The 13344-nt window shown below is 39.5% G+C and overlaps 1 protein-coding gene across 2 annotated transcripts in view; it reads right to left on the bottom strand.

The window, feature by feature from the left end:
• The window catches only part of Ptpdc1 (protein tyrosine phosphatase domain containing 1), an 84578-nt gene that overhangs the window by 32832 nt on the left and 38402 nt on the right, over nt 1-13344 (bottom strand). The gene's annotated exons all lie outside the window — the stretch shown is intronic.

Genomic DNA, 13344 nt, shown 5'->3' on the forward strand with positions numbered 1-13344 from the left:
AAGAACAATATGCATTTTAAAGAGATCATTCCTAAGCCTAGATAACTCAATTTTATTTCTCAAATGCACTTAAAGATCTGATGCCCAAAGAATTGCTTCTAAAAGGTTGTAATAAATTTTGAAAAATGGCTTTTTAATGCAAACACTGCTGTTTATACACACAAAAGGTTTATAAAAGGCTATAATCCCTTTGATAGCTTGTCTGTGTATATTATGGACAAAAATTCCTTTCTATTACTCTTTGGAACAAGGTAAATTAAAGTTAATTGTAATAAAGACATACTGGATACTTTACAACATTATTGAAAAATCACTGAAGTTTTGCATAACCAGTACACTAAATACAAAGGAATATTATTTTATACATTGACAAATTTTTTAAAAAGCCAGTACAAAGTCTCCTAAACTTTTTCAAAAACCAGACCCAAGCCCTATATCTTCTTGATAGAAACTTCAATAGAATAAATTAAGATATTTTAGAGTGTACATATTATCAGAAGACAGTTAATTTTATGTTTTCATTTCTAGAATATGAAACCCCAGTTTGTGATTATGCCCTGCTAGGAAATAACTCTTATGAGCATGTACTATACTTCTCAAAAACTCAAAAGCATAACTCTCTGCCTGTCCCTAACGTAACACTCTGTTCCTATGAAGGAAGAAAGCTTTAAGGTCTTGGTGAAGACATACAAAGAGAATTCACAGAAACATCACATTTTAAAGGAGCTAGATGAAGATGAGGTTGCAATTTGAGAATAAAGGATATAAAGAAAACAGAAACTACAACAACTGCCAGTGCAAGCATTGTCCGCCTCCTCCCTTGTTAATGTCAGGCCTCGCCTTCTCTCTTCTCTCCTGCTCTCTGCACAAATGGTATTTCATTCCGGTATAAACAGAAACAAAACTATTTCCATAGATAAGATTCTTTTCTGTTTTAATGATCATGAATGCTAGAAGCAAGCTCCTTTTTTAAATGCCACCCCCATGTCACCAACAATATGTTCTTTTGTCAAACAAGTCAGAGACAGAGAAGTCTAATTTAGTGTCCCAATTCCTACTCCATGTGTAGTATAGCTTCACACCCTTGTCATTTAGTATCCAGAAAGGGAAAAAGTTTTTTCACCAATTCAGCTTGGAGGAATGATCTGAGGAGCATTCAAGGCAAGCCTGCTTGACCCTCAGGACAATACAAGAAATGATGGGTCCACAGATATTTGCATGGAACTAAGCATGGGATATAGGATTAGGAAAGCAAAGTGGCAACTAATGGCAGGAGGTCCTAGATGCTCTGAGCCTCTCCTTTGCCCTGGAGAGTCAAGGGTATCAGCCTATGCAGTGGCCTACTGAGGACAGTGGCAGAGGGGCTGAGGTAGACTGCCATAGTGCTGAAGGTAATGCTCTGACTTCAGATTACATTGCCAAGAGATTTGAAGCCAGTTTTCACATAGCCCATACACAAAAAGTGAGAGATCTAGCAAGCTTCATTAGAGACACAGGTATATAAGGACACAAAAGGGAGTGACATCAGAGGGAAGTCAAATTTGATGAAGGGGAAGACTTACTTTGAGCTAAGAAAGGGTTTTTATATCATCTGAAGAATAATTTCTGCAGCCAGGTACCAGAGGTTCAGGTTCGAGCTAGGATTATGGTTTGAAGATAGGGGACTTTTATGAGACTCCTATTTCCAATTAACCAACAAAAAAGCTGGAAGTGGAGATGTGGCTTATTAGAGCACTAATCTTGAGCACAAAGGACAGTCCAGGCCCTGAGTTCAAGCCCCAGTACTGCAGAGGAGGGGGGAAGAAAGGGAATTTTTTGCTATGAACTAGCCAGGCACCACTGGCTCACACGGGTAATCCTAGCTACTCAGAGGCTAAGATCTGAAAATCATGGTTCAAAACCAAGCCTGGGCAGAAAAGTCTGTGAGACTCATCTCCAATTAACCACTGGAAAACGGGAAGTGAATCTTTGGCTCAAAGTGGTAGAGCGCTAGCCTTGGTCAAAAGAGTTCAGGGACAGTGCCTGAGCCCTGAGTTCAAGCCCCATGACCATCATCACCACCACCACCAACAAAAAGAAAGGAAGAAAGGAAGGAAGGAAGGGAGGGAGGGAGGGAAGGAAGGAGGGAGGGAGGGAGGGCGAGAGGGAAGGAGGGAGGGAGGGAGAAATCCTGAAAACTGGCTGACCTGATCTCAAATGAATACATAACACCTGAGCTGTCCAGTTCACTACACGGTCAGTGATCTTGTGTCAGGGACTGAGGAAGTGCACCCCAGAGTAAACAGGAATCTGCCAGGCAAAGCAGCCCTCTTGGCACATTTACTCAGCTTGCTCACAACAGGATGTTAGGAATACATCCTGCATCCATCTGGCAAATGAGGTGGAACGGTGCCCGCCTCTGGGAGGCAGGCACATGAGCTTTCCCTTCCCTGCTTGTCTGAAGGATGCTCCAGACTCTGTCCTGGTAAAATGCCTAATTCATAGTCAATCCAGTTTTTAAAATAAGTTTTAGTTATGCCACAGAAAGTGGACCTTATGCCCATTTAGAGGCATTCTTTCAGTCCCTAATACACCATACACCAAATTGTGTGTTGTGTCCAAATACTTATGGATTTTCTTCATGTTTGTAACTCACATAGTAAATACTTTTTTCCTCCCTTTTATGGTTAGTATAGGAAATTTTCTCATTCTGTTTTTGTCTTTTCATTATTTTCACTTAAAAGAAGCACAATGATTAAGATATATTTGTTTGGTGCATCACTGTTTACTCAGTCTTTAGTTGTTGGGTGTTTAGGCTATGGTAAGTGATTTTTATTTAGAAATAAGGCTGTAAACTTTCCAGGATTGATGCTTTTTTTTTTTTTTTTTTGTCAAGCCCCAGTATTGGAGCTTACACTCAGGGTCTGTGTACTGTCCTTCAGCTTTTTTCCTCTCAAGGCTAACAATATCACTTGAGCCACAGCTCAACTTAAGTTTTTTTTTTTTTTTGGTGGTTAACAATCTTTCCTGCCTAGGCTGGTTTTGAACCATGATACCCAGATCTCAGCTGGGATTATAGCCATTGGCATCTGTTAGTTTTTAATTTCTGTATTTCTCCTTAAGTAAATTCCTGGAAAGGAATATATGACTGGTGAGCAAACTTAATGTTTATAGTTCATACGTTTATTAGTTGTATCTTTTTTTGGGGGGGAAGGAGCTGGTTATGGGGCTAGAACTTAGGGCCTAGGCGCCATCTCTGAGCTTCTTTTGCTCAAGGCTAGAGCTCTACCACTTGAACCACAGCACCACTTTGGCCTTTTCTGAGTAATTTATTGGAGATTAAGTCTCACAGAGTTTTCTGCCTAGGCTGGCTTTGGATTGTGATCTTCAGATTTCAGCTTCCTGAGTAGTTAGAATTACAGCCATGAGCCACCAGCACCTGACCTAGATGAATCTTTACATGTTTTTAAAACCAAGTATGTGAGGCAGAAAGAAGGAAAATTTTCAATCACTCAGCACAGCACAGCGCAGCACCATCCTCCACCTCATCAGAGGGCAAAAATGGTAAAGGCAGCCATATTGCCGGGGCATAGGAGGTGAGCACAAAGGCAGATCCAAGTCTTGTGTCCATTCTCCTCATATTTATGCTGTTTTATGCTATTCTGATGAGGTTGAGGGTTGTGCTGCATTGTGCTGTGACTAAAAATGAATTCATAGCACATTGTCCCAAAACAATCATGCAAACAACTTAAAAGGAATTTCTAGTTCTTAGAAGATTTTATACTTATATTCAACTAATCTTTTGTATTCTCTTCAGAATAAAGTTTTCTTTTAATTTTGTGGATCATTTTAGTTACAACTGCATACTAGATTTCATATATGCTGCCATCAAGCTTACTTCCTTTCTATAAGAAATTATATTTATTCCAAAAAATCAATTTAAAAATAAACATAAGATGAATGATCAATTCTTAGGACTAATTATTCAGACTCATTATGCACAGTATTTTTAGCTAAAAGTCAAAAGTAGAAAAAAATAGAAGCCATATTTTTAGATAAACGGAAATAATAAGGCTATTTTTATTTCCATGTACATAACATGGAAATATTTTACTTTGATGGCCACAGAATCTTTAGAGCAGTTCACTGCCATAGACCTACCCATTCTTCTGCCCTTATTCCTCTTTCACAGGATTTATTAGCAGGTCACAAGAACCAAGGCTACTGTTATTTTCTCATTTACCTGCTAACAACAGATCTATTTTTTCCTTCTCTGGCAAATGCATTTTTCTAAATAAGTACATAGGAAAAAAAGTTTCATCGTCTTCATTTCATGAGTATAAAATCATAGGGCACCAAAAATTAAGTTCCTGTCTTATTCTTCTCCCTACTTCCAAATATGCTATCACTAGGGGAAAGAAAACTTGCTCAAGAGAAAGTAGGAATGTAATAGAAAAGGAAATGCACACAATCAGTCCTGAATCTCTGAGCTACTAAAATCACCTCTGGGTAAGCAGCATAAAGATGGTGGGTGAGGGGCTGGGAAGGTGGCTCAGGGGTAGAGCACTTGCCTTGTATGCATGAGGCCCTGGGTTCGATTGCTCAGCTCACATAAGCAAAAAGAAAAAAGCTGGAAGTGTGCTGTGGCTCAAGTAGTAGAGCACTAGCCTTGAGCTGAAGAGCTGAGGGACAGTGCCCAGGCCCAGAGTTCAGGCCCCACAACTGGACCCCCCCAAAAAAAATGGTGGGTGCTAGCTGAAGTCTCTAGAACCAAGCACCTTTGTGGCCACTGACCTGTTTGCAGTCAGGCAGGCTAGAGAGCCAGCAGACTATTTAAAGGGCAAAATAAGATATGGGTCACTGGAAATACAAAATGGTCACACTCTGGATAAAGAGAATAAACACACCAAGCCAGCCAGGCGCCAGTGGCTCACGCCTGTAATCCTAGCTACTCAGGAGGCTGAGATCTGAGGATCACAGATCAAAGCCAGCCCGGGCAGGAAAGTCTGTGAGACTCTTATTTCCAATAAACCACTAGAAAACCGAAAGTGGTGCTGTGTCTCAAGCAGTAGAGCGCACTCCTTGAGCTGAAGAGCACAGGGACAGCGCCCAAGCCCAGAGTTCAAGCCCCACGACCGACAAAACAACAACAACAAAAAAAAAAACCACCAAGCCCATTGAACAGTATCAGTGAGCACTCAGGTTTTCTTCTTTTCATTTCTATGAGTAGATAGTTCAAACACCGAATAGCCCAGGCAGATCTGGAATGCTAAGAACGGGTCATTTCTTCCTGTATTTCAGATTTCAGCAAGGCTCATTCTTTTCTCTTCCGACAAACTCAAACAACAGCATCTGTGAGAGATGGAGCTTTATCTACTTGCATTCTTACATCTATACACGAGTCACTTTGGGAAATTCTCTGAGGCTGATTTTCTAGCCTTGTGTTCTCTGTCTTTGTGAGTGAGTGCTCACTTCTTATAAGGTAATTAGATGTTCAGCTGTTAGATGACAGCTCAAAATGTTTCCTAATGTTGAGTCAAAATCCATTTCTCTACACATTGGTTCTAATCTTCTCTCCTACCAGCCCCAGTGCAAAAAAAAAAGTATTTCTTTGACTTGCAAATTTGAAGACACATTTTCTAAGGCTTCCTTTATTAGGACTAAATCTTACATTGCTCAAATGTTACTAGTTTCTCACCATAATTATTCTTCTGAAGGTCTTTCTTCTCTCCTTGTCACAGTTAAACATCTAATATTTATTTATTTATTTTTGTCAGACCTAGGGTCTGGGCACTGTCCCTGAGCTTCTTTTGCTCAAGGCTAGCACTCTACTGCTTGAGTCACAGTGCCACTTCTGCCTTTTTCTGTTTATGTGGGCTTCATGCATGCCAGGCAAGCACTCTACCACTAAGCCACATTCCCAGTTCCATTAAGCCTCTATTAAAACAAACAAACAAAAAATTGGACAACAGCTATCCATCTCTGTCACCTGTCCCATCCTTAGCCTGTTCAGCTCTGGCCTTTGCCTCTAGTGCCCACTGACCATTGCTTTTGCTAAAGCCTCTAGTGTCCATTTAACTCTTTATAGTTCTCTTCTTATTTGACTGATCAGCATACAACATAGTTGAACACTTGAGTTTTAATTTTTAATATTTAAAAATATGTTATTGTTATTAGGGGGTTATCATTTCAGAGTCAGGTAATGAGTACATTTCATTTCTTGGACAATATCATCCCTTCTTTCGCTTTCCTCCAGTTTCCCCCTCCTCCCACAAGTTACCCAGTTCATTTTCCACGTACTGAATAGCATGATTATATTTGTTCACCCTTCCTCCCTTCCTTTCTGGGCCTCCCTTTTGCTCCCTCTATAAAGGAAAAAATACCCAAAAGCAAAAGCAAACACCACCAATATCAATAACAACCCCTCTCCCAAACTTACCCATGTTTCCATTTCATTTCAATAAATTTTATATGTTCAGAGAAGTTATACCTTTGAGTTCTTCCCCTAATGGTATCCTCTTTTAATCTGTGTGTGGATGCCTACAATCCTGTATAGGTTATCCATGTCCAGTTATATTTTTAATCTAGCTTCCACATAGGAGAAAAAACATGTGCCTTTTGTCTCTCTGAGCTTGGCTTACTTCACTTAACATAATTTTTTCTAGGTTCATCTGTTTCCTTGCAAATGACAGTATTATTCCATTGTATATAGGTACCACATAGGTACCTCTCATCTATGGTAGGGGATCTGAGCTGTTTCTATAACTTGGCTATTGTGAATAGTGCAGCAATGAATATGGATGTCCAAGTGTGTCTTTACCATATCCTGACTTGTAATGTTCTGGGTAGATGCCCAAGAGTGACTTTTTGAATATGTTTGAGAAGATTTGCTTTTGCTTTGGATAGATCTTAAACTTGGAGAAAAGTTACAAATATAGTATAAAGACTATTTCTTGAACTATTTGATAGTAAGTTGCAAACATGAAGCCCCATTGTTTTCACAAAGACATTCTTCACAATTTTTTCCAGACCAGAAAATTATGATTGATACATAACAACTTGCCCTCAAATTCACTGAATGTTCAGCAATTACCCCAGCAGTGTTCCTACAGCTGAAGGGTCCAGCTCTGATCACATATAAAATTTTTCTGGTCCTGTTTCTTATATTTATTTTACTCTGGGACAAGCTCTTCAATATTTTCTCACCTTTGAAACTTCTGAAATTATCTTACAGAAGGCATATCAATTTGAATATTTCTGTTATACATAATTAGAGCCAAGAAGCCTTGGCATTTCTTAATAAAGAATGGTATTTAGAAACCAATGCTGTTTGTTAGGTGTGCTTGTGGCTATCAGGGTGTATTTCCACTAGGCCTTCTTGGTGGAAGGAACTGAAAAATACATGTTTATATAGAGACACATATGCCTACTACACACTTGTATCTATATTTATTTCTGTATATATGTGTGAGTGTATAGATACATATATATACAGCAAACTAATAGTTCATCCTGATACTAATAATTCCAACCCAATTTTACAAACTTCTTTTTAATTTTCTTCCTTTCTACAACCATACAACTCACTAAGAAGAATGGCTAATGAACAAAGGAATTTACTTAAGCATTTGTTTATCTGACCAATCCCCTGCATATAACCTATTCTTATTACTGCTGCTGCTCTTCTATGTGGGTATCTCCCTTACTGCATTTGGACTCTGTTGCTGCCTACTCATGTGGATGCCCTTCTCATCTTGCCATATAGTATAATATCCCATGCAGGCCCACCCTGCCACAAAGAAGTCCCACTACCCTGACTAAGCCTTGATGGCTCCCACGTTTTTACGCTCTTGCTCAGGCTTCACCAGTGCTGGGATTCCTCTGCATATGGCTTCCTCCTTCACTTTTGTGGCATCAGCATCTCAGCCGCACCCCAAACCCTGGTGTTAATATTGACTTTGCCTGTCCCCACACAGAGTTGTTCAGGGAAGGAAGGGGGAAGAATAAGTTTCTCTCCTACCTGCTTTGATTTTGTTGACTGTAAAAAAGATATATCATAGGGGCTGGGAAGGTGGCTCAGTGGTAGAGTGCTTGCCTGAGGCCCTGGGTTCGATTCCCCAGCACCACATAAGCAAAAAGAAAAAAGCTGGAAGTGGCGCTGTGGCTCAAGTGGTAGAGCGCTAGCCTTGAGCTGAAAAGCTGAGGGACAGTGCCCAGGCCCAGAGTTCAGGCTCCACGACCGGACCCCCCCAAAAAAATATATCATAAAGTTAATAGTTATTTGATATTAAGTACATTCATAGAATGTGCAGCAACCATCACCATGATTCATCTCCAGAATTCTTTTCATCTTCCCAAACTAAAACTCTACCTATTAAATAACTCCCCAATCTCTCCTTCATCTAGTTCATGATATCGAACTTTTGACTTTCTGTCTTCATCCACTGCCTCTAGGTATCTTACATAAAATGAATCCTATGGTATTTGTCCTTTAGTGGCCATCTCATTTCACTTGACACAATGTCCTCAAGGCTCATCCCAGTTGCAAGTGTCAGAATTTCCTTCCTGCTAGAGGCTGAATCACATTCCTTTATACACATATGCCATACACTATCATTTATCTAATGACTGACAATGAACTTGCTTCTACTTTTTGGCTATTATGATATAATGCCACAATAAATGAGGGGATGAAAATGTCTATTTCAATCTTTGCTTTCAATTCTTTTGAGTTTACAGCTACAAGTAAAATTGCCAGATCCTGTGGCAGTTTCACTTTTATAGTTTAAGGCACTGCCATGCTATTTTCCACACAGCTGCACTATTTTACATTCTCACCAACAATGCTTATCTCATTTCTCCAAATTTGTGTCAAGACATTGATTTTTTTGGTGTGGTTTTTGGTTCTTGTTTGTCATGGGGTTTGAACCCAGGGCCTAGGCACAGTCCTTGATCTCTCTCTTTTTTTTTGTCAGTCATGGGCTGGAATCTGGGCCTGGGCGCTGTCCTTCAGCTCAAGGCTAGCGCTCTACCACTTGAGCCACTGTGCCACTTCTGGCTTTTTCTGCTTATGTGGTGCTGAGGAATTGAACCCAGGGCCTCATGCATGCAAGGCAAGCACTCTACCACTGAACCACTTTCCCAGTCCCTAGTCCCTGATCTTTTCTGCCAAAGCTAGTGCTCTACCACTTTGAGCCACAGCTCCCCTTTCAATTTTCTAGTGGTTAGCTGGAGGTAAGAGTCTCACAGATTTTCCTGCCTTGGCTGGTTTAGAACTGTGATCCTCAGATTTCAGTCCCTAAGTAGTTAAGACTGTAGGGGTGAGCCACTGGTGCCCAGCTTATTCATTTGAATATACAAGTATATATGTACACAGTGGTATCTTACCCACCCCCTCAATGCTGTGATATGAACTCAGGGATGACTTCATGCTTGCTAGGCAAGTACTCTATCACTTGAGTCACATCTTTAGTCCTTTCTGCTTCAGTTTATGCATCAAATAGGGTTGTGTTTTTGCCTGGGCTGTCTTTGAAGAGTGATCCTCCCACTCCCAATTCTTTCAAATGAGGCTAGGATCTCTTATTGATTTGATTTCCATTTCTCTAATTAGATAATGGTGAGCATATTTTCATGTGCTTATTTTGTAGATTTTTATAGAGAAATGTCTATTTGAGTCCACTGTTCAGTTTTGAATTTTTTCTGGTTTTTGTTGTTATATAGTCTAGATATTAATCCCTTATTAGATATATGATTTGCAAATAATTTCTTCCATTCTGTAGGCTGCTTTGTTATTCTGTTGGTGGATATATAATATATAGAAACATGATCTATATAACAAATTACAAAGGAAGTGGTAGAAGTAGAAATTATTCTAAAAGGAAATTACAAGGTAACTCAACAATCCCATGAACAAATCAACAAAATCAGAGGAGTACAGAGAAAAGTTAATATTATAAACCAGTGTTGAGAGTAGATGAGGAACTTTTCAACTCAATAATAAATATATGAATAACCCAATTTTAAAATGGTCAAAGGATTTGAATAGATGTTTTCCCCAAAAAGATATACAAATGAGCTAGGTGCTTATGTCTCATACTTGTAATCCTAGCTACTCAGGGGAGTGAGATCTGAGGATCGCAGTTTGAAGCCAGCCCAGGCAGAAAAATCCATGCAACTGTTTCAATTAATCAGCAAAAAAGCCAGTGGTAGATCACCAGCCATAAGTGAAAAACCTGAGCAAAGCTTAAGACCCAGGTACCACAGAAGACAGGGGTGACACGATAAGCACATAAAAAGATACCAAATACCATTAATCATTGAGAAATGTAAATTTAAGTCATTTGATTGACAAGTCTCAATAGGGGAGTTAGAATCACAGCCAGTTAACACTAGGCTCAACATCTGCCTCCATGTCAGTGGCTCAGTTAGGAGCTGAACATCTATCCCCCTCTTAGCATTAAGAGATCTGAGCTAGGTAATGTATACTGGGGCTAGTGAATACTCTAGTTTCCTCAAACTTCTGTCTTAGTGAGGCCCAGCAGAGGAACAAACTTCTACATCTAATTGGCAGCAAGCAACAAGACTAAAGAAATGAAGCAGGGCTAGCTGGCACTCCGGTGTCTCCCCTATATCAGTGGGAGGCTGAGTCTCCCTACCCTTGTCTGCCTCTGTTCTCAATGAGGCAGGAGACAGTGCGAAGCAGGAGGATCAACGTTCACTCTTGTTGTCAATGGGTAAATGGGGCAGCTGAGCTCCCAGCTGTGACTGGTATTTATCCACTGGGAGAAAAGAGGTGGTAGGAGATCAGACAGTGGGCACTAACACTACACTTACTCTGTGCCACAGGACACATCAGGGAACTAGGTTTCAACCATAACTTACAGCAACAAAGTAGTTATGAGTCACCTTTTACTTCCCCTCTCCCAAACAGCAGTGGGGCCTGGATCATCTGTTTGCTATCCCCCTTCCCCAGGGAGCTGATCTTACACCTCCACTCAAAGGCAATATGACATTGGAAGGCAGTGCCCCACTTTCACTATTATTCACTGTCAACAAAGCTGTTTGAGAGCTGAAATTCCACTGCACTCCTGTGCAATGAAGCAAGGTGGAGGTAAGAAGTCCTCTGTTTCTGTTGTCATAGTAAGGTTGAGTGAAAAGCTGAGAATACCTTTGGCTTGCATCCTGAACTATATTGCCTGCGAGATGAGAATAAAATGGTCTAAAATGTCCAGAATACGGCTGAAATTGTTGATTACACCAAGAACTGTGACTTAAATGAGAAGAAAAAACCCAACAGATACACAATATATTAAAATTACTCAATGACAACTTGAATTATAATGTGTTTTGGCATTTCTTTTTAAAAGAACTGGGGCCTAGTGCCAGTGGCTTACATCTGTAATCCTAGCTACTCAGAAGGCTGAGATCTCAAGATCATGGTTTGAAGCAAAAAAGTCCATGAGACTCTTAATCTCTAAATACCCCACAAAAAGCCAGAACTGGAGCTGTGGTTCAAGTGGTACTGTGCTAATCTTGAACACAAAATCTCAGGGGCAACACCCAGTTTCTGAGTTCAAGCCTGAGGTCTGTACGCGCACACACACACACACACACACAAAATAATAATAGGATCTTACAATATTCTCTGATCATTATGGAGTCAAACTAGAAATAGTTAACAGAAAGACAACAGAAAAAAATCTCCAAAGACTTAGAAATTAAGTATTAAACTTATAAATAATTCATTATTTTAAGGGGAAGCCTAAGGGAAATTATAAAACACACTGAAATTAATCAAAATGAGATTACAACACATCAAAATATATGGGAAGTTATAAAAGCAATTATGAAAAAATTTCTACCATTTGATGTTTATATTAGAGAACAGGAAATAATCTAAGTTCTAACCTAAGTTCTTAGAAAAAATAAGAGCATAATGGACACAAAGTAAGCATTGGAAGGATAAGCATAAGATCATGAATCAAGGAAATTAAAAATGGGAAAGAAATAGTGAGTGATAGCAAGCCATGCTGAATTAATTCTCCTATATTCTTAACAACTGGGGCAAAGCTGAATATAATTTTCATTAGGGAAGTATCAATTAAAACCACAAGAAAGGCTGAGGATGTCGGTCAGGATGTAGAACACTTGCACAGCATGTATGAAGCCTTGGGTTTGATCACCAGCACTCAAAAACAAAACAAAACAAACCACCACAAAGACCACCAACAAAAAAACCTACTAAGAGATGTCATTATACCCTGCTTGAATTATTAAAATAATGACACCTAATGCTGATGAGAATGCAGAGAACTTTTTCACTCATACATCACTAGTGGCAATGCACAATGGTACAGAGAATGGTGTAGTAGTTTCATGAAGATTAAAATGCAATTTGATCTAGGATGCAATATTTATTCATTTATGTATTACTATACTGGGGTTTAAACTTAGGGCTTTGTGCTTGCCAGCAGGTGTTTTTCTGCCTGTCATGCCTCCAGCTCTTTTTGGTTTCTTTCTTTTAGGTTCTTTCTTTTTCCCAGATCAGCCTGGACCACAATCTCCCTGTTTATGCTTTCTGCCATACCTGGGATTGACAGGTACACATTGTGACCTTTATTTTTTTCCTGTTGTACATAAACATTTTTGCTCAGACTAGCCTTGAGGTGATGCTCCCAATCACCACTCCTGAGTAGCTAGGATTACAAGTGTGAACTCCTTGCCGGTAAATGTTTAAAGTAATCTTTATTCATAATAACTTCAAACTAGAAACAACCCAGGAACCCTTCAATGAGTGCATGCATAAAACACATTATGATATGGCTCATCAGTAAAAAGAAATGTACTACTGATGCACACAAAAACCTGGATGTTAATCAACGGAATTATGTAAAATCCTAATAGAATATGGAAGAAGGAAAACGGTTTGACAGTTATTACACCTGTGGGAAGAAATAGTTTACAAGGGAAACAATGAGTATACAACATTGCTGCATTTGTTTTATGAGTGCTTCTTTCTAAAACTGAAGAAACTAATGGTAAATCTGACACATGGAAGTTATCCACAAATGGCAGTTACCAGTAGTATTAGTGCCTAGTGCCTCTAGATTCAGACATATCACACAGATGAAGGAGGAGCTGCAAGAATTCAGAATTTAGCCAAGATCACAAGTGGAAACACTGGCTTTCTTGGTGAAAGACAGTGCCCCCTGGTGGAATAGTCTGACTCCCAAAAGACCACAATTGTTCTCAGCAAGCATTGAACTACATTATCTTTGGTTAGATTTTTTTCCTTCTCAATTTTTCCATCATCTAATCCATATTTGTAGGAGAATTCCTGCAAAGCTTCTTCAGTAAGACTAAAGT

Source organism: Dipodomys ordii, unplaced genomic scaffold (genome assembly GCF_000151885.1).
Source record: "Dipodomys ordii isolate 6190 unplaced genomic scaffold, Dord_2.0 Scaffold93, whole genome shotgun sequence".
NCBI lineage: Eukaryota > Metazoa > Chordata > Mammalia > Rodentia > Heteromyidae > Dipodomys > Dipodomys ordii.